This window comes from Dromiciops gliroides, chromosome 1 (assembly GCF_019393635.1).
Source record: "Dromiciops gliroides isolate mDroGli1 chromosome 1, mDroGli1.pri, whole genome shotgun sequence".
Classification (NCBI taxonomy): Eukaryota; Metazoa; Chordata; class Mammalia; order Microbiotheria; family Microbiotheriidae; genus Dromiciops; species Dromiciops gliroides.
This window is the reverse complement of record NC_057861.1, coordinates 570,763,656-570,784,343: the sequence shown is the minus strand read 5'-3', so window position 1 is coordinate 570,784,343 and position 20,688 is coordinate 570,763,656. Positions and strand designations below refer to the sequence as shown.

General features: G+C 35.6%; 1 protein-coding gene across 2 annotated transcripts in view; it reads left to right on the top strand.

The window, feature by feature from the left end:
• The window catches only part of SYK (spleen associated tyrosine kinase), a 197,669-nt gene that overhangs the window by 30,773 nt on the left and 146,208 nt on the right, over positions 1-20,688 (top strand). For both annotated transcript variants that reach the window (XM_043977547.1, XM_043977546.1), the window contains exon 2: positions 4,871-4,939. The gene's annotated coding sequence lies outside the window, so the exon portion shown is untranslated. The remainder of the gene's footprint in view (positions 1-4,870; positions 4,940-20,688) is intronic.

Here is a 20,688-nt window from a genome sequence, read left to right as displayed (position 1 = left end):
AATGATTCAGGGACATCTCTACATCCATAACCAGCAGGAAGCAGTTACGGAAGATGAGACCACCACCCTTTTTCCCTAGATATAAGAAGGGGGGAATGTCATGGGAGGATTATGGGCCCTGGTCACCCCAACAATTCTCTGGGGGGTTACCTCAGGGGTTTTCCCTTGAAATCAAGTAGGCCTCTCCTTGAACACAATCAAGGACACACACTCACCTAACGGAGATAAGCGGCACAGATTGAACTGAGCATGCTCCAGGACCATCACCCCACATTCCAGTCCTCCTAAGCATCTGGATGAGGTAATCCAGGAGAAGACCACCTGGAACTGCCCATCAGCAGACTGCTTAGACCCATCAGGACAAAGTTGACACCCACCACCAGATCTCTCACGAGGGATTCTTCCTACCACAGCGCAACGCGGGAAGACCACCAGCCCCTCACCCAATAAGAGACTCTTACCCACCCCCCATCTAAACCCTATAAAATGGCACCCCACAAGTCAGTTGGGGGGAAAGCGTTTTGTTCTGGCAAAACCTTCCTCCCGGCCGGTTTCTCTTGTACCCCAATAAACCTATTCTCTTATTCCTGATTAGGTCTTGTGCGAGAGTGTAATTCTTTACAGAGGAATCCTAAGGACCCACGTGCTTTCTCCTATCAGTTTCCCCCTTATTACTTTGTTACAAAGAAGTATTTATTATTGGTGAGGGATGGTTAAAAATAGATGATTGTGTGGTAAAAATAAAAGAGAACAATAATCCTTAAAATAATAAAAACTAATATACTTAATTAGGTACTAGCAAAATTTCAAGATTAAATTAAATAAAAATTGTCTTCAAAATATTCAAATGAACAAAGAAATTTAGGTAACAATCTCAGAGGGAGAAATTGAGCAAATTTCTTTGAGCAAAATTGAGTAAACTGAACAAATACTAAAACAAATACTAGATGGACTCCTAAGTGGGTGATAGGGGAGGGTAGTGTCATGGGGTGCAGAGCACCCCAGAAGTTTTCCGAGGCACATCAAGGAATCTTCTCCTGGAGAAACTAAACCAGAGGACAGATAATGCTTAGAGAGATAAGCAGAACCAAATTGGACTGAGCTAGCTTCAGATTCCCACCCTTCATTCTGGTCTCCCTTGGGTGTGGCTGTGGCCTTTGTGTCCTGAAGAGGGATCCGTAGCCACCCCTCACCCAATTCATCTAGTCACTACCAGTGGGGGATGATCCTCCACTCCTCACCCAATTTCCCCAGCTACCACCAGTGGGGCATGGTCCTCCCTCACTAAAGGAACTTTCCAGTCAATGGTCACACCCCCCCACCCAATCAGGTACTTTTGTACATGCCATTCTCCTGTTCGAGGAGGAGATTGGTACCTCTGAGCCATGTGCTTTGTGCCTATCTCCCCATGAGAAGTTCAGGGATTTTTGTCATGGTTTCCCTTCCCCCACCCTTCCCTTCCCTTGCTCCTAAATAAACTACCACCTTATTCTAACTACTTTTTGTGTGCAAGAGGGTGTAATTCTTTAAAGAGGAATTCCTAAGAACCCCAACCCCTAATCAAACCTGTACCCCATTTCCCCCCATTACAGTAGGAAATCCTGGATCCAGGGGACAGTTAAAGGGCAGTCAATCTCTTGTCATATACATTTTTCTTCAAAATATACAATGCATGTTGTGCTAAGTACATAATACTTGTTGCTAATTGGCAATAAATGAGGACAAAATATTTAAAATATATTAAGGAAAGACGTACTGGAAGAGAGGAGTAAAAAATTACCTACGTATAGATGTTTTAATGGTTTCTTCAATTCTGGAGAAGTGTAAAAACCGGAAGCAAAACCAAACTACCTCAGATAAGTAAAGGCTTCAGAAAATTAGTAGGTTGTAAAATAGTATATGAAACTCACCAGAAAACAAAAGTTTAGCCAGTCATTGGAGATTGGTGGCTATTGTCAGACTGAAATTCTTCAGTACTTATCTAGGTAAGCCTCTGGGGGCTATGAAACTGTGACCTATGACATGGCTCTTTCCCCTTCTGTAGGAGATGAAAATGTCTTGAAATCTTATGCAATGGGATACTGACTCATGTGCAGAATTGCTCCTGTGGAAAAGTATGGGAACCTGCTTCCATAGGAGTCATGATGACTTGTAACTGAAATGCTTTGCAGAGATTTTGGAGCATAGACATTGTATAACTGTTCTAGTCACCAATTAGAGGCTGTTACAAGGGAAAAGACAAGAGGGAATAAGCATTTATTAAGGCCTACTAACTGCCTGGAATAGTTCTAAAAGCATTACATGTATAATTTCATTTTATCCTCACAACAGCTCTGGGAAGTAGTTGTTATTATTTCTCTATTTTATAGCCGAAGAAACTGAAGCAGGCAGACTCTAAATTACTTTTCCAGAATCACAGAGCTAGGAAATGTCTAAGATTGAATTTGAACTTGTCTTCTTGACTCCAAGCACAGTGCTGTATTCACTGTTTTACTTAGCTCCAGTTGCAGAACTTTAAATAGTAGAATCTTTGTAAAATGTTGCAATGAGATAGAGTAACCATAAAAATCTATTTCCTCACAGAGATTTGCTTTGTATTTTGTGAGAAAGTGCTTAAAAGAGTTGTACTTTTACAGAAAGACAGGTTTTGAATTTTATGATCTTGTATTACATGACTGTCAATAGTATGCTCTCTGGCAGATATTAAATTACCCTTTATTTCTAACTCATGTACACACCTTGACATTATTTTGATATATAGTGTGAGATGTGGATTGAAGCCTTGTTTCTTCCAGACTGTTTTCCAATTTTCCCAGCAGTTTTTGTCAGAAAGTTAGATAGTTCTTGCCTTCACAGTTTGGATCTCTAGATTTATCAAATACAAGATCATGGCCATTTACTTCTACATATTGTGTACTCAATCCATTTCACTGATCCACTACTCTATTTCTAAGCTAGTACCATATTGTTTTAATTATTATTGATTTGTAATATAGTTTGGAATTTGGTACTATGAAGCTTCCTTACTTCACTTTTTCCCCCATTGATTCCCTTGATACTCTTGACATTTTGTATGCACTTATTTTAAATGAAACTTCTCTTTCTATCTCCTCCTGCTATGTTTTCTTGGTAATATATAGAAATGCTGATGTTTTATTTTGGTTTATTTTATATACAGCAAGTTTGCTAAAGTTGCTCATTGTTTTTTCATTTGATTTTTTTGGGATTCTCTATACTATCATATTGTTTGCAAAAATGATAGTTTATTCTTATTCCTTCAATTTATTTTCTTGTGTTGTTATAGCTAGCAATTACAGTATTGTGCGGAAAATGAAAAACTCAAGAGGTAGAGTTTTTGGATAATTAATAATCACTATTAATTAGGCTAACTAATAACTAAGTTGATGTCAGTGTTTTCCTTTAGTAACCAAAGACTTCCAACAGAGACACTGAATGCCTTAAATATTTTTTTGAAAGCTACTTCCAACAATCTGGACAGGAGAATCGATTTGCACCTAGGCCAGGGCTTCTTAAACTTTATTTTATATTGTCTACGGTTATTCTAAGTGGAATTTCTCTTTGCTGCTGGACTTTGCTAATGATTTATGTGGGCTTATTTTATATTTTGCAAGTTTGTTAAAATTGTTAATTGTTTCAAGTAGTTTTTTAGTTGATTTTTTAGGATTCTCTAAGTATAACATCATATCTGAAAAGAGTGAAAATTTTGTTTCCTCCTTGCCTATTTTAATTCCTTCAATTTTTTTTTCTTCTCTTATTGCTAAGGCTAACATTTGTAGTACAATATCAAACAACAGGGGTGATAATGGATATCCTTGTTTCATCCCTGATCCTATTGGGAACACTTCTAACTTATCCCTTGTACATATAATGCTTGCTGATGGTTTTAGATAGATATTGTTCATCATCTTAAGGAAATGTCCACTTTTTCCTATGCACTTTAGTGTTTTTAACAGCAATGGGTAATGTATTGTTTCAAAAGCTTTCTCTCCATCTATTGAGATAATATGAATTTGGTTAGTTTTGTTATTTATGTGGTAAATTATGTTGATATTTTTCCCAATATTGAACCAGCTCTGCATATAAATACCACCTCCTCACAGTCCTGGTGATAAATTACTTTAATCTCTGCTAATATTCTATTTAGAATTTTTACATTAATATTCATTAGGGAGATTGGTCTATAATTTTCTTGCTTTTCCTGGTTTAGGTATCAGTGCCATATTTGTTTCATAAAAGGAATTTGGTGGGATTCCTTCTTAAATTGTTTTTCCAAATAATTTATATAGTATTGGAATTAGTTGTTCTTTAAATGTTTGATAGAATTCACTTGTAAGTACATTTGGTCCTGGCAATTTTTTCTTAGGGAGTTCATTAATGGCTTGTTCAATTTCTTTGTCAAAAATAGTCTTTTTTAAGTATATTTTTCCTCTTCAGTTCATCTGGACAATTTATATTTTTGTAAATATTTATCCATTTAATTTAGATTGTCAAATTTATTGGCATATAGTTGGCAAAATAGCTCCTATTTATTGCTTTATTTCTTCCTCATTGTTTTGGTGAATTTACCCATTTCATTTTTGATACTGGTTATTTGGTTTTCTTCTTTCTTTTTTTTTAAATCAAATTAACCAAAGGTTTATCTATTTTATTTTTTTTATGTAGAACTAACTAGCTCTTAGTTTTATTTATTAATTGTATAGTTTTCTTGCTTTCAATTTTATTAATCTCTCCTTTAATTTTCAGAATTTCTTATTTGGTATTTAATTGGGGGTTTTTAATTTTTTTTTCCAACTTTTTTAGTTGTATGCCCATGTCATTGATCTCCTCTTTCTCCATTTTATTCATGTAGGCATTTAGAGATATAAATTTTCCCTACCAAGAAACCAAGAACTGCTTTGGATTCATCCCATAAGTTTTGGTATGTTGTCTCATTGTTGTCATTTTCTTAGATGAAATTATTGTTTCTATGATTTGTTGTTTGGCATATTCATTCTTTAGGATGAGATTATTTAGTTTCCAATTAATTTTTGGTCTATCTTTCCATGGTCCTTTATTGCACATAATTTTTATTGTATTATGATCTGAAAATGATGTACTTACTATTTCTGCCTTTCTGCATTTGACTATGAGGTTTTTATGGTCACTTTTTGAGTAGGTCCCATGTATATGCCTTTCTGTCCCCATTCAGTTTTCTGCAAAAGTTTATCATATTTAATTTTTCTAAAGTTCTATTCACATCCTTAACTTCTTTCTTATTAATGTTGTGGTTAAATTTATTTACTTCTGAGAGGGGGAGGTTGAGGTTACCCACTAATATAGTTTTATTGTACTTCTTTTTTTTTTCTTTTGTTATACAATTACATTTTATTTTGAACACACACAAAGGTTGGCATTTCAATATACATTGAACAACAACAACAACAACAACAATAACAACAGACTAGGAAAACTGAATTTCCTTGCTATCTTTTGATTTTTAAATACACATAAAATTCAAAATGCTAATAACTCTATTTCAACAGACTAGGAAAACTGAATTTCCTTGCTATCTTTTGGTTTTTAAATACACATGAAATTCAAAATGCTAATAACTCTATTTCTGTGTCCCTTCTGAACTTAGTTATACTCTTTCCTATGTAGTTTTTCTCTTCCACTGACCCTTCTCTTTCTTTTCCTTCCTTCCTTCAGTTCCTTCTTTCTTTTTTTTTTATTATAAAATTATTTTATTATTTTCCAGTTACATGTAGAGAGAGTTTTCCACATTTTTGTTTTGTTTTGTTTTTTGCAGGGCAATGGGGGTTAAGTGACTTGCCCAGGGTAGTGAAGTATCTGAGGCTGGATCTGAACTCAGGTCTTCCTGAATCCAGGGCTGGTGCTTTTATCCACTGCACCACCTAGCTGTCCCTCCACATTTGTTTTTATAAGATTTCTAGTTTCAAATTTTTCTCCCTCCCTCCCCTCCCTTACCCCCATCCCCAAGACAGCAAGTAATCTGATATAGGTTATATATGTATAATAACATTAAACATATTTCTGCATTAGTCATGTTACAAGAGAAGAATCAGAGCAAAAAGGAAAAACCCCAAAAAAGAAAAACAGCAGCACCAAAACCAAAAGAACTAGTATGTTTCAATCTGCATCCATATTCCACAGTTCTTTTTTTTTTTTTTTTTTTTGGATTTGGAGAGCATTTTCCATCATGAGTCCTTTGGAACTATCTTGGACCATTGTATTGCTGAGAAGAATCAAGTCTATCACAGTTGATCAACCCATAATGTCGATGATACTATGTACAATGTTCTCCTGGTTCTGCTCATCTCACTCATCATCAGATCATGCAAGTTCTTCCAGGTTTCTCTGAAATCCACCTGCTCATCATTTCTTACAGCACAATAGAATTCCATTACATTCATATACCACAACTTGTTCAGCCACTCCCCAATTGATGGGCAGCCCCTCAATTTCCAATTCCTTGCCACCACAAAAAGAGCAGCTATAAATATTTTTGTACATGTGGGTCCTTTTCCCTTTTCTATGATCTCTTTGGGAAAAAGACCTAGCAGCGGTATTATTGAGTCAAAGGTTATGCACAGTTTTATAGCCCTTTGGGCATAGTTCCAAATTGTTCTCCAGAATGGTTGGATCAGTTCACCACCAACAATACATTAGTGTTCCAATTTTTCGACAGCTTCTCCAATATTTATTATTTTCCTTTTTTGTCATGTTAGTTAATCTGATAGGTGTCAGATGATACCTCAGAGTTGTTTTAATTTGCATTTCTCTAATCAATAGTGATTCAGAGCATTTTTTCATATGGTACTAAATGGCTTTGATTTCTTCATCTGAAAACTACCTGTTCATATCCTTTGACCATTTCTCAATTGGGGAATGACTAGCATTCTTATAAATTTGATTCGGTTCCCTATATAATTTGTTTATTTATTGTTTTAATCTTCCATTTATTTTATTTTTTCCAGTTACATGTAAAGGTAGTTTTCAACATTCATTTTAATCAGATTTAGAGTTCCAAATTTTTCTCCCTCCTTCCCTTTCCTCCCCCCTCCACAAGTCAGCAACCAATCTGACATAGGTTATATAAGTACAATCCACAACTGCTCTTTTTTTTTTTTTAAAGTCTGCGTTCAGTCAATATCAGTTATTTCTGTAGGAGTGGATAGCATGCTTCATCATTAACCCCTTGGGATTGTCTTGGATCATTGCATTGCTGAGAGTAGTCAAGTAATTCACAATTGCTCATAGAACAATACTGCTGTCACTGTGCACAGTGTCCTCCCAGTTTTTCTCACTTCACTATACTTCAGGTCATATGAGTCTCTCCAGGTTTCTCTGAAGTCATCCTGCCTGTCGCTTCTCACAGCACAATAACACTCCATTACAATCATATACCACAGCTTCATCAGTCATTCCCCAATTGATGGACATTCCTTTGATGTCCAATTCTTAGCCACCAGAAAGAGTTGCTATAAATATTTTTTGTACAATCTTTCCCTCTTTTCTCTTTTTCACAATTAGTATTGTTAACTGTTTTTTTCCATCCTCTTCCCTCCCCCACAATATTTACTCTATTATCTATCTTCTTTCACCCTATCCTTCTTCAAAAGGGATTTGCTTTTGCCTGTCTCCTGCCCCAATCTGCCCTCCCTTATTTTGCCCCTCTCTTCCCTTCCTATTTTCCTGCAGGGTTAGATAGATTACTCCACCCAATTGAGTGTGTATGCTGTTCTCTCCTTGAGCTAATTTTGATGAGTGTTAGGCTCATTTACTGTCCTGTTTAAATAGACTACTCCACCCAATTGGGTGTGTGTGTTAATCCCTCCTTGAGCTAACTCTGATGAGATTAAGGTCTTTGAGCATATTCTGATGAGTATAAAGTTCATTTACTGCCCTACTCCTCTCCCATATCTTCCCCAACTCCATAAAACCTTTCCTGTTTCTTTCATGTGGGATTTCACCCTATGCTACCTCTCCCCTTCCCCCTTCCCCAGTGTATTCCTCTCACCCTTCAATTTTACCCTAAAGATGTCATCATGGGGCAGCTAGGTGATACAGTGGACAAAGCATCCATCCTGGAACCAGGATGACCCCAGCCCCAATCTGGCCTCAGACACAAGACACCCACCCACTTCATGACCCCAGGCATGTCACTTAACTCCAACTTTTTATGGTTCTCTTGGGTCTTGTATTTGAAAGTCAAATTTTCCATTCAGTTCAGGTCTTTCATCACAAATACCTGAAAGTTCCCTTTTTCATTGAAGTCCCATTTTTTCCTCTGAAAGATTATACACAGTTTTGCTGGATAGGTGATTCCTAGTTGTAATCCCAATTCCTTTGCTCTCTGGAATATCATAATCCATGCCATCTGGTCCTTTAATGTAGAAGATACTAGATCTTGTGCTATCCTGACTGGGGCTCCACAGTACTTGAATTCTTTCTTTTTGACAGCTTGCAATATTATCTCCTTGACCTGGGAGCTCTCGAATTTGGCTATAATATTCCTGGGAGTTTTCCTTTTGGGATCTCTCTTGGGAGGTGATCGGTGGATTCTTTCAATTTCTATTTTACCTTCTGTTTCTAGAATATCAGGACAATTTTCCTTGACAATTTCTTGGAAGATGATGTCTAAGATCTTTCTTTGATCATGGTTTTCAGGTAGTCCAATAATTTTCAAATGATCTCTCCTGTATCTATTTTCCAGGTTACTTGACTTTTAGCTCCTTAAAGTGGGGTACTGTGTTTAGGCTACATTGTCCCAAGCTTCAGGGGATCACAGGTGGTATGATTTAAGGAGGGGCAGGTTATTCACTTGCCTGGCCTTTTCCCTGGTCTGTAGATAACCCCAGGCTAATTTGTTAATCAACTACCTTTGTGTGCTATGGTTGTCAGCTCTGAGGAGCCTGTGCCCTTCCCCTACCTGGGCCACTGGTACTCAATCCTACCTCCTGGTTCCTAGCAAGGGTGAAAAATCCAAATTCTGCCTCAGCAGCAGCATAGACCCTTGTAATCTTCCACCTGCCAAAGGCTCATCCCTCTCACCAGACAGTGATTCAGAGGCTCTGGGGGTCTTTTTCTCTGGTGAGGCCTTCCTGGGACTGGATCTGTGTCAGCACAACTGTGGGGGTTGGACTCCACTTCTGTCTCAGCACAGCAGCATCTACCTTCAGACCTTCCAAGCTGTCCTTGGTGGGAAAATGATCTCAGTACATTTTCCTATGGATTTTGCTGATCCAGGAATTGTCCTATGGCATTATTTGGAGGATTTTTGGAGCAATCCTGTTGTGAGTTTGAGAGCTCACTGCCTTTCCTCCACCATCTTGGCTCTGCCCCTCCCTATATATTTTAGAAATGAGGCCTTCACCAGAAACACTGGCTGTAAAAATTGTTTCCTAGCATTTTGTAGAATTTAGTTTTAATAATTTTTGCCTGAAATTCCTTAATGAAAGAGTTTATAGTTCAAAACGGAAAGGAAATATCTGGGATCTTCTTCATTTTTATCTCCCATCTCGATCTGAATAAAGCATAAAATTTTCCTTGATGTTATTTTTCAAGAGTTTCACATTTCTATCAAGATGCTAATTAAAAAAAGCACAGAGAGACTGTTTGGATTACCACTTCAAGGACAAATGTGGCCATTGGTTAAGTTGAAAAATATAGCTAATAATGTTTTCCCAATGCTGATTGCCCCACAGAACTTGTGGTTGATTTTGTATACATCTTTTAAAAACTGTGGTCATGCTTTAACAAAATCAGTTAAATATACTTTATCCTGACCAAAATAATCAATATCACTCTCTCTTTCCTACTCTTTCTGTTTTACATGGGAAACCATAGTCATATGACTTATGGAGGTGATTTTGCTTCTTAAAACTCTACTGTCAGGGGCAGCTAGGTGATGCAGTGGATAAAGCACCGGCCCTGGATTCAAGAATACCTGAGTTCAAATCCAGCCTCAGACACTTGACACCTACTAGTTGTATGACCCTGGGCAAGTCACTTAACCCCCATTGCCCCATGAAACAAACAAACAGACAGACAAACCCAAAAAACCATACTGTCACCTGGAAGAACAAAAGCTCAAGGATATCAAGGGAATGAATGAAAATAAATATGAAAGAAGGTGGTCTAGCAGTACCAGACTTCAAACTGTATTACAAAGTAGTAATTATCAAAACAGTCTTGTACTGGATAAGAAACAGTGGTAGATAAGTGGAATAGAACATATATGAATTGCACTATAGCAAATGACTATAGTAATATAATATATGATAAACCAAAAATCCAAGGTTTTGGAACAAATACTCATTATTTGACAAAAATTGCAGGGAAAACTGGAAAACAATGTAGCAGAAACTAGGTATAGACGAACATCTCACACTGCACACTTATTTTAGTAATAAGGTCAAAGCAGGTATTTGATTTACTCAAAAAAGGTGATACCATTAGCAAATTAAGAGATTATGGAGTAGTTTATCTGTCAGATTTATGGACAGGGGAAGAATTTAGAACCAAGGAAGACAGAGAGAGCATCACAAAATATAAAAGAGATAATTTTGATGAAATAAAATTAAAAAGTTTTTGCAGAAACAAAATCAATGTAATCAAAATTATAAGGAAAGCAGAAAACTGGTAAAGAGTTTTTGAAACAAGTAAACAACTTATTTCTCAAACATATCAAGAACTGAGGCAAATTTGTAAAGTACAAGTCATTCCCAATTGGTAAATCGTCAAAGAATATGAACAGGCAGCATTTAGAGAAATAAATTGAAATTATGGATAGTCATATAAAAAATGTTCTAAATCACTATTGATCAAAGAAATACAAATTAAAACAAATATGAGATAACACCTATCAGAGAGGCAAATATAACAAAAAAGGGAAATGTTGGATGTTGGAGGCAGTTTGGGAAAACTGGGATGCTAGTCCAGTGTTGGTGTAGTTATGAAAAGATTCAACCATTCTGAAAAGCAATTTGGAACTACGCCCAAAGGCTATAGAACTGTACATAACCTTTGACCCAGCAATATCACTGATAGGTTTATATCCCAAAGACATCTCAATAAAGACAAAAAAGACCTATTTGTATATAAATATTTATAACAACTCTTTTTGTGGTGGCTAAGAATTGGAAGTCAAAGGAATGTCTATCAATTGGGGAATGTCTACACAAGCTGTGGTATATGACGGTGATGGAATATTATTGTGCTATAAGAAATGACAAGCAGGATGATTTCGGAAAGGCCTGGAAAGACTTGTATGATCTGATATATAGTGAAATGAGTAGAATCAGGAGAATGTTGTATACAGTGACAGTAATATTTTTTGATTAAAAACTGTGAATGACTTAACTATTATGAGCAATAATATCCAAGACAATCCCAAATGACTAATAATGAAGCATACTATCCACTTCTTTGTTTTTTGTTGTTTTATTGTGGGGCAATGAGGGTTAAGTGACTTGCCCAAGGTCACACAGCTAGTAAGTGTCAAGTGTCTGAGGCTGGATTTGAACTCAGGTCCTCTTGAATCCAAGGCCAGTGCTTTATCCACTGCACCACCTAGCTGCCCCATATTATCTACTTCTTTTTTTTTTTTTAAGTGAGGCAATTGGGGTTAAATGACTTGCCCAGGGTCACACAGCTAGTAAGTGTTAAGTGTCTGAGGCTGGATTTGAACTCAGGTACTCCACCTAGCTGCCCCCATACTATTCACTTCTAAAGAAAGAACTGATATTGATTGAACCCAGACTGAAGCATGCTATTTTTTTACCTTAATTCTTTCATTAAAAAATTTTTTTTTTTTTTTTTTTTTTTTTTTAGTGAGGCAATTGGGGTTAAGTGACTTGCCTAGGGTCACACAGCTAGTAAGTGTTAAGTGTCTGAGGCCGGATTTGAACTCAGGTACTCCTGACTCCAGGGCCGGTGCTCCATCCACTGCGCCACCTAGCTGCCCCAAAAATTTTGGTTTTTTACAACAAAATGACTAATATGGTAATATTTTACATAATTGCATATGTATAACCTATATCTGATTGCTTACTGCATCAGGGAGAGAATGAGGGATAGATTTTGGAACTCAAAGCTTTAAATGAAAATGTTTATTATTAAAAAGTAATCTCTATAAATTTTATTATCAATTTGGAGTGGTGTATATTCTAGCATAGCTCTAGTTGGTAGATGGTTCCTATCAATTGGGGAATGGCTATCAAAAAGAGAGAGATAAGAGATTAAAATTGGACATTCAAGTTTAAAAAAATCTAGAAAACCAACAGGCAAAAAAACAAAATAAAAGAAAACTAATAGATAAAACCAAAATATGTACACCAAAGAAAAGGTTTTTAAAAATTGAAAATATCCTTAAATTAAGTAATAAGAAAAAATAAGGATGATTTATCAGAAAGACTTTTATCAACTGATGTCTAGTGAAGTGAGCAGAACTGAGAGAAAATTGTACACAGAGACAGCAATATTAATTGATGAAGAACTGTGAATGACTTAAATATTCTCAGCAATACAATGATCCAAGAATATCCCAAAGGACTAATGATGAGGCATGTTATCAACCTCCAGTGAAAGAACTGACATTGATTGAACACAGACCAAAGCATGCTATTTTTCACTTTCTTTCATTTTAAAAATGTTATTCAATTTTTTAAAATACAAAATGACTAATGTGGTAATGTTTTACATAATTGCACATGTATAACCCACATCTCATTGCTTATTGCCTCAGGGAGATGGACAAGAGAGGAAGGGAAGGAGGCATAAAATTTAGAACTCAAAAATATAAATAAAATTTTTAAATTATTTTTAAAAAAAAAAGAATCTTATCATTTTAAATGGAATCCCCAATGGTGCCTAGTTTACATGAGGATTCCATGGATAAGTGATAACAGTATTTCTTCCCTGCTTATTTCTACAATTTCTTTTTTTGTCCAATTTCCATAACTGGCCTTTCTTAGCACCATGTTAAATAATAGTAGTAAAAGTGGAAATCCTTGCTTGACTTCTGATTGTATTGGAAATGTCTCAAGTATAATCACATTTAATCTTATGCCAGTTCTTGGTTTTAGATAAATGCTATTTATGTAAGGATAGGTCTGTTTATTTCTTTTTTCATATTTTCGCTAGAAATATGTGTTGAATTAAGAAAAGCTTTTGTACATCTATTTTTATAATCAGATGATTTTTGTTATCAATATAATTTATTATCCTTACTTTTGCTTTTTTACTAATATTTAACCAACCTTGAAATCCTGGTATAAATTCTGGTGGTTAGGCAAAATGTACACTATTTTTTTGTAGTGTTGCTATAACTAAATTTTTTTTTTCATTAATAGTTATTGCTGATATTAGTCTGTCTTTTCTTTCCCTGATTTGTCTTTCCCAGGATTAGTTACAAAGAACATATTGTTTCATAGAAAAAAATTTATAATTCTCATTACTCTGAGTTTTGCAAACAGTACTGATATAAGAATTCTGTTTTGATATCAGGATCATTTGAATTAAATTATAAATCCCACTGATCATGTGTTTCCCTTTTGGAATTCAATTTACTTTTCAGAGACTTTGGTTAAATTTCCTATTAAATTTCCTATTTCTTCTATTTATCTGCACTACTTTTATTTTTTGAAATGTTCATAATTTCATTTAAATTATATTTTAATTTCCACATAGCTGGTTAAAATATTTTAAATTCTATTTCTTTATATCTTCCTCATTTGTTGTGAATTCTTTTTGTTGCTGATGCTGATTGGTTTTACAGTTTCTTTTTCTAAATCAAATTAGCTAATGCCTTATATATTTTATTGTTTTCCCTCAAGACTCCAGTTCCTGGTTTTATTTTTTAATTTAATGATTTTTTCAATTTTTTTTTTTTGGTGGGGCAATGGGGGTTAAGTGACTTGCCCAGGGACACACAGCTAGTAAGTGTCAAGTGTCTGAGGCCGGATTTGAACTTTGGTACTCCTGAATCCAGGGCTGGTGCTTTATCCACTGTGCCACCTAGCTGCCCCTGATTTTTTCAATTTTTAAAAACCTTTTCTTTGGTGTACATATTTTGGTTTTATCTGTTAGTTTAGTTTAATTTAGTTTTGTTTGCCTTGTTGGTTTTCTAGATTTTTTTTAACTTGAATGTCCAATTTTAATCTTTTTCTCTTTTTGATTAAGTATTTAAAACATATACATTTTCCCCTAAGGACTACTTTCACTGAATCCTAGAATTTTTGATATATTAGCTCATTGTTCCTAAAATTTATTCTTTCATTTACCAGTTTATTTGGAATAAATTATTTTGCCTAGAAATTTTGTCTTAGCTGTGTGACCTTGGGCAAGTCAACTTAACCCTCATTGCCCTGCAAAAACCCCCAAACCACAAAAAACCCCCAAATAATTTGTCTTTTCTTCAATTTCCCTTATTTAAATTCAATTTTATTGCATTGTGTTAAGTAAAGTATCCCCCCCCCACACACACATTCTGCTTTTCTTTTTTTGTCTCAGATGGCAATTTTTTTGGTAAAAATTTGATTCACTTCTGAGAAATATGTATACTTACTCCTTTTACCCTTCAGCAATCAATCCTGAGATCTATCATTTCTAATTTTCTAAAATTTTATTCAGTTCCCTAAGTTTTCTTTTAAAATTAGATTGTGTATTTATGAAAGGAATAGATTGAGAGTCCTGGCCATTATAATTCCACCAACTGTAACATTCATACCTTTTTCTTTTAGATTTTTAGATGCTATCCCATTTGATTCACTTATGACATTAATTTATTGTCTGTGGTGATTTTTATCTATTGTCTATGGCAACTTGACTTGCTTGTCAGAGTCATTTTGGCTTTCCTTCTGTTCTGTGAAGTAGCAAAAATGTTTCAATGACTCTTATTTTTCTTTTTGTTGATACGTGTTGGAAGTCAGTTCTTGACTTTCTTACTAGTAAATCTACCTTCCCCCCCAACCACCCCTATAGGAAAAAGTTTGCCTAAAGGAAAACTGCTTGTTGGCATCTTCATCTCTGAAGTTATTACTTTCCTCACTGCATTGGAGCCATGAAAATTATACACAACTTCCTTTTTGTTTCCTTTTTATATTTGTATTACATACCTTGTGTTCTCAACTATTTTATTCTTCTCCTTACTTCTTTTTCCTTCTCCTCTTTAAGCCTTTCTCTGGCAGTTCAAGTCTTTTACCTTCTCCTGCTTGTCAATCTTTTCCATCTGCTCCTTGCTTTTTTCTCCTTCATGTCATTCTGTTCTGCTCATTCTCCTCCTTAATCTTGAGCCAATGTCCTCTCTCAATTCTAGTTCCAAATTCAGTCTTTAGCTTCCTCACAAACCCCAAACCCTAAGCATTACCATCACAAATCCTTTTCATTCTTCAGTAACTATTTTATTAAATATAACCTTTGCCTATAGAGGTTGGAAGCAGATTGTCACATAACCAAATAAGTGGATCGAACAGGCTTTAATCATAAGCAAGTGATAATACACATGTAATTTACATTTGGTTTTGGAATGCTTTTTATCATAGTGTTTTTCTTTTATAAATGTTTGTAGACTAACTTTTTAAAATTAGTGGTGTGATTTCATATGGTTTGGAAGCTGCCTCTCCTAATGAAAATCAGCACCTTTTCTATAACTTATAGTTTTAAAGAGTTGTCTGAGCACACTTAGAAGTTAAATGACTTATCCAGGGCCAAACAGCTTAAACCCAGGTTTCCCTGAATTGTAGGCTCACACATTATCCATTACTCATTGTTTCTGTATATAAAATGTTAAAATTCATTTTACATTTCTTCAACTTCCACAAGTTAGATGATAGAGTTAAAAAAACCAAACACTAGGAGGGAACTGGTTATCTAGCTTGTGATTAAGATTTTACCTCTGGTAACTCACAAATGGATGAAATAGGAACCAGTCATAGGACATTGGAGTCCTCATTTGATATCAAGTGTTCTGGCTGAAGGATTTTGTAGTGCTATTGTAAGATTCTTTGAGCACATCTTCAAGCTGTTCATCTGAATTGTAGGATTGCATAATGGTTCTATAGTGTTTTAATTGTATAAATAGAGTTATAAATGTTTTTAGAAAAAAAGCTGGTAAAACAAAAGAATAAATGGTTTCTATAAAAATGTTTTAGTGGGGCAGCTAAATGGTGCAGTGGATAGAGCACCGGCCCTGGAGTCAGGAGTACCTGAGTTCAAATCCGGCCTTAGACAAGTCACTTAACCCCAATTGCCTCACTAAAAAAAAAAAAAAAGAAAAGAAAAAAAATGTTTTAGTGAAGTGTCTTTGGCTGAATGCATGCATCAATTAATTCCTAATTTTTTGTTGATTTTATTGCAGGTGTGGGGTACAAAAATTGCCCAATTTTAAATAGACACTTTAAAACAGACTTGTTCTGACTTAAGATTTTCTACTTCTCATTTTTCAGTTTGTTTTGCATATTTTACACTCTGAGGGAAAGGCCTACTTCCCTAATTACATACCCCTTTTGTGTTGGTGACAGGTTCCAGGACTAGTTGTTATTTGCTAGCTATGCTTTTACTTCTTTTTAAAACTCCTTCCTTACCCCCTTTCTTCTTTTGCTTTTTATGCCCGGAATTCTGATCTCAAAAATTATATCTGAATTCTTAAAAAAAATAAATCAAATCTCTGAGTACTATGTACCTATCTATAAGGATATATACCAGAAGGAGTGTTAAAAAATTATTCTAAGGGTAGTTTTTTCTTATTTGCATGCTTACAGATGTGTATCTAATATTTGTGTTTTGGTAGTAGTACATTGAACATTTGCAAGTTTTAAAATAAAGTCTAATGAAGTAGGATCCTATCTCATTTCCTAAAAGCAAGGTTTCAAAACATTTTACTGTTCTGTAGTTGCCTTGTACATCAGACATACTTTAATTTCTTATTTCAAGCATTGCATTTCCAGAATATTTGGAAGATATAATTATGAGATCAAAAGAGACAATTTTTTGTTTGTTTGTTTGTTTATGGGATTTTATTTTTTGCAGGCAATGGGGGTTAAGTGACTTGCCCAGGGTCACACAGCTAGTAAGTGTCAAGTGTCTGAGGCCGGATATGAACTCAGGTACTCCTGAATCCAGGGCCGGTGCTTTAACCACTGCACCATCTAGCTGCCCCGCAAAGAGACAACTTTTTTTTTTTTTTTTAGTGAGGCAATTGGGGTTAAGTGACTTGCCTAGGGTCACACAGCTAGTAAGTGTTAAGTGTCTGAGGCCGGATATGAACTCAGGTACTCCTGACTCCAGGGCCGGTGCTCTATCCACTGCGCCATCTAGCTGCCCCAAGAGACAACTTTTAACCTTGTGCAATATCTTGTTTTCAAATTTTCCCATGATAGTTTAATTACTGACAACAGTAATTAATCTTTGAGACATAAAAGAATTAATCATATGAACAATTATTATTAAAGAATGTAGTATTAGGGAGCACTCAACTCATAGGGATAGTCTTCCAGCAGATGACTATCCCAGGAACAATGAAATATGTAGCTTCCACCCTCTGAAACTCTGTTTTATGAACCCTTACAAATGGGGTTTTCTTCAACAATCAACCAGAAGAAACAATACGTTTGGGGCAGCTAGATGGTGCAGTGGATAGAGCACTGGCCCTGGAGTGAGGAGTACCTGAGTTCAAATCCGGCCTCAGACACTTGACACTTACGAGCTGTGTGACCCCAGGCAAGTCAGTTAACCTCCATTTCCCTGCAAAAAAAAAAAAAAAAAGAAATATGGTAATCATAGCCCTTTACATATATTTATTTATTTTCTTGCCCCTAGGTTGTAGTAAGTTTGTAGGATCTAATACTGTTAACAGTTCTGCTACTTTGCATGATATTTTATGTATAAAAGCCTATCAGAGTTCTGTACCTAGATAATTAGTCATTTTGGGAAAAATTTAAACATGTTTTATTGAGTTTTTTTATATGACCTATATCTCCTTCAACTTTCCTCCACCATCTTCTGTGAGATCCATCCCTTAAAAGAAAGTTGAAAGCAAGATGAAAAAAAAGTCCTACAAAATTAAACAGAATAGCAAGAGTCTGACATATCCACTTCTACAAAGTATAATGAAAAAGTGTCTTCTCATCATTTCATTGGGGCTATGCATAATCGCTATAACTTTGTAAAACTGAGTTTTGATTTTTTTGTTATTCTTTTTATGTACATTACTCATTGTGCATAAATTTTTTCTCATTCTTACTTCATTTTGTATCAGTTGATCTTCTGGCGATTCCAATGTCTGTCTTTCTTTTTTTTTTTTTGCAGGGCAATGAGGGTTAAGTGACTTGCCTTGGGTCACACAGCTAGTTAAATGTCAAGTGTCTGAGGCCAGATTTGAACTCAGGTCATCCTGACTCCAGGGCCGGTGCTTTATCCACTGCACCACCTAGCTGTACCCTCCAATGTCTTTCAGTGATTCTTTGTAGCTGTCCTATTCACTATTTCTTACGGTGAATGATGTTCTGTTACAGTCATGTACCACAACTTTTCTAGCTATTCCTAAATTGAATAGTGTCTACTTTGTTTCTAATTCTTTTCTAAAACACAAAAAATGTAGCTCTTTTGTTATATATGGGGCATTTTTCTTTTTCAGTGACCTCTCAGACTAGTGAACCTAGGTCTAGACTGAAGGATATGGGTATTTTAGTGTTGAAAGGTAAACTCTTCATTTGGACTTTTCACTTTGTTTAATGAGGCAAAACTCAGGACAAAGAGAATTAAAAAGGGTTTATTATAAGGATATCAGGTTTGCAACATGCTGATGGGACTAATCACTATAGATCTGTAATGGATTCCAGGTGGAGCCAGCTCTGATATAGGTTTTATAAGTAATATTTTTTTTTGGTGAGGCAATTGTTGTTAAGTGACTTACCTAGGGTCACACAGCTAGTAAGTGTTGTGTCTGAGACCAGATTTGAACTCAGGTCCTATAAGTAATTTTAAGACAATTCAGGTAGGTCCACCTCAGAGGTTGCATTTCAGTTCTTCCTCAAGGCAGCAAGAACATGACAATTTGCAGGTAGGGGTATGTGACAAAGAGCAGGTAATACAACAAGCTGCAGACTTAATACAAAAAGCTGCAGACTTGTCTCCTGCCTCAACAGAGCCTCCCCAACACTGGTTGATAAGTAGGGATGGAAATGATGGGTCAACATAATTTTCAACATTAGTTACATTTTTGTGAAATTCCAAATTGCTTTACAGAATGGTTCTATCTATTCATAGATCCAACAATAATGTGCCAGTATTTACACAGCCTCACCAACACTGCTTATTCTTATCTTTTGTCAACTTTGACAACTTGCTGGGTATAAGCCAAATTGCTCAGAAAGATGATTCTAATTCTAACTTCTTTATGGTAGTGGTTCTCAAATATTTTGGTCTCAGGACCTTTTCATTCTCTTAAAAAATGATTGAGAAGCCCCGTCCCCAGGAGCTTTTGTTTCTATGGGTTATATCTATCAATATTTATTAATATTATACATTAATATATTATGAAAATAATTTTGACCTTTGGAGATGCCCGGGAAGCATCTCAAGGATCCCTAGTGGTCCCTGGAGCACACTTTTGTAAAGGTCTAAAATTCTAGCTATACTGTCTAAAATATCTAATGAGTGGTCACCAATAAATTATAAGCTTTAGCAAGAGTTAGACGTTTAAGCATTTATTAAGGAGAATAAGAATTTTGTAATGAGAGAGAGAAAGGCCTAGATTCCTCTATCTATTTAAGGGAGAGCACATTTGTAGCTCCCTTCTCCACCAGAGTCCTCAGGAAAGAGAGAGAAGTCAGCGTGCCAGTCCCCCCCCCCCCCCCAGCAAATGTCACTTCCTGACGCCAAAGAAAAGACGCATGTTGGAGCTTTCCTATAGTAAATCTCCAGCAGGTGGCATCATTCCAATCATTACACTTTGAACACAAAATACTCTAGCATGCTCCATTTCATAAGAAAATACTGTTCATTCTGTATGATTACTTTTCAGTCCAGCTGTCTATAGGAGTTACAGATGGGTAATTCAAAAGTCACTACCCTTGGGAGTCACTGGAGCATAAAGTGCTGCAGGTGTTGATAGATTCATCCACCCACTTTAATTAAGCTTTTTACTTACTTGACAATTCTTAACAATTGCTGCAGATTGCTTTCCCCCTCACACAGGTATCACCACTCTCTCAATACAAAATTAAGTTGGTGGTGGCAGCAGCAAAAATAGTTTTAGGGAAAAGTATTGGTAGCTATTTTCTTTCACCTAAGCATAAACTGAGTGGCTAAGATCAAAGAAATTCTGTGGTCAAACAGCCAGTCACTACACAACAACCTCAATTTAGAGCAAACAGTTTTAGAAATTTCCTTTTTAGTTCAATTCTAGTTAAGTATTTCCTTTATGTTGGAGTAGGGACTTAATTTGAGGAGCAAATTCAATTCAGTATTATTCAATAAACATTTATTAAGTGTCTGGCACTTTGCTAAACCCTGGGCATACAAATAAGAAAAAGAGACAGTCCCTGCCCTCAAGGAGCTTACAGTTGAATGAGGGAAAACAACACATAAAAGGAAGTTGAAAGATGTGGGGTGAGGTGGGGTGTTTGGTGGAGTTGAAGCCAAGCAGAATAACTTATGGGTAAT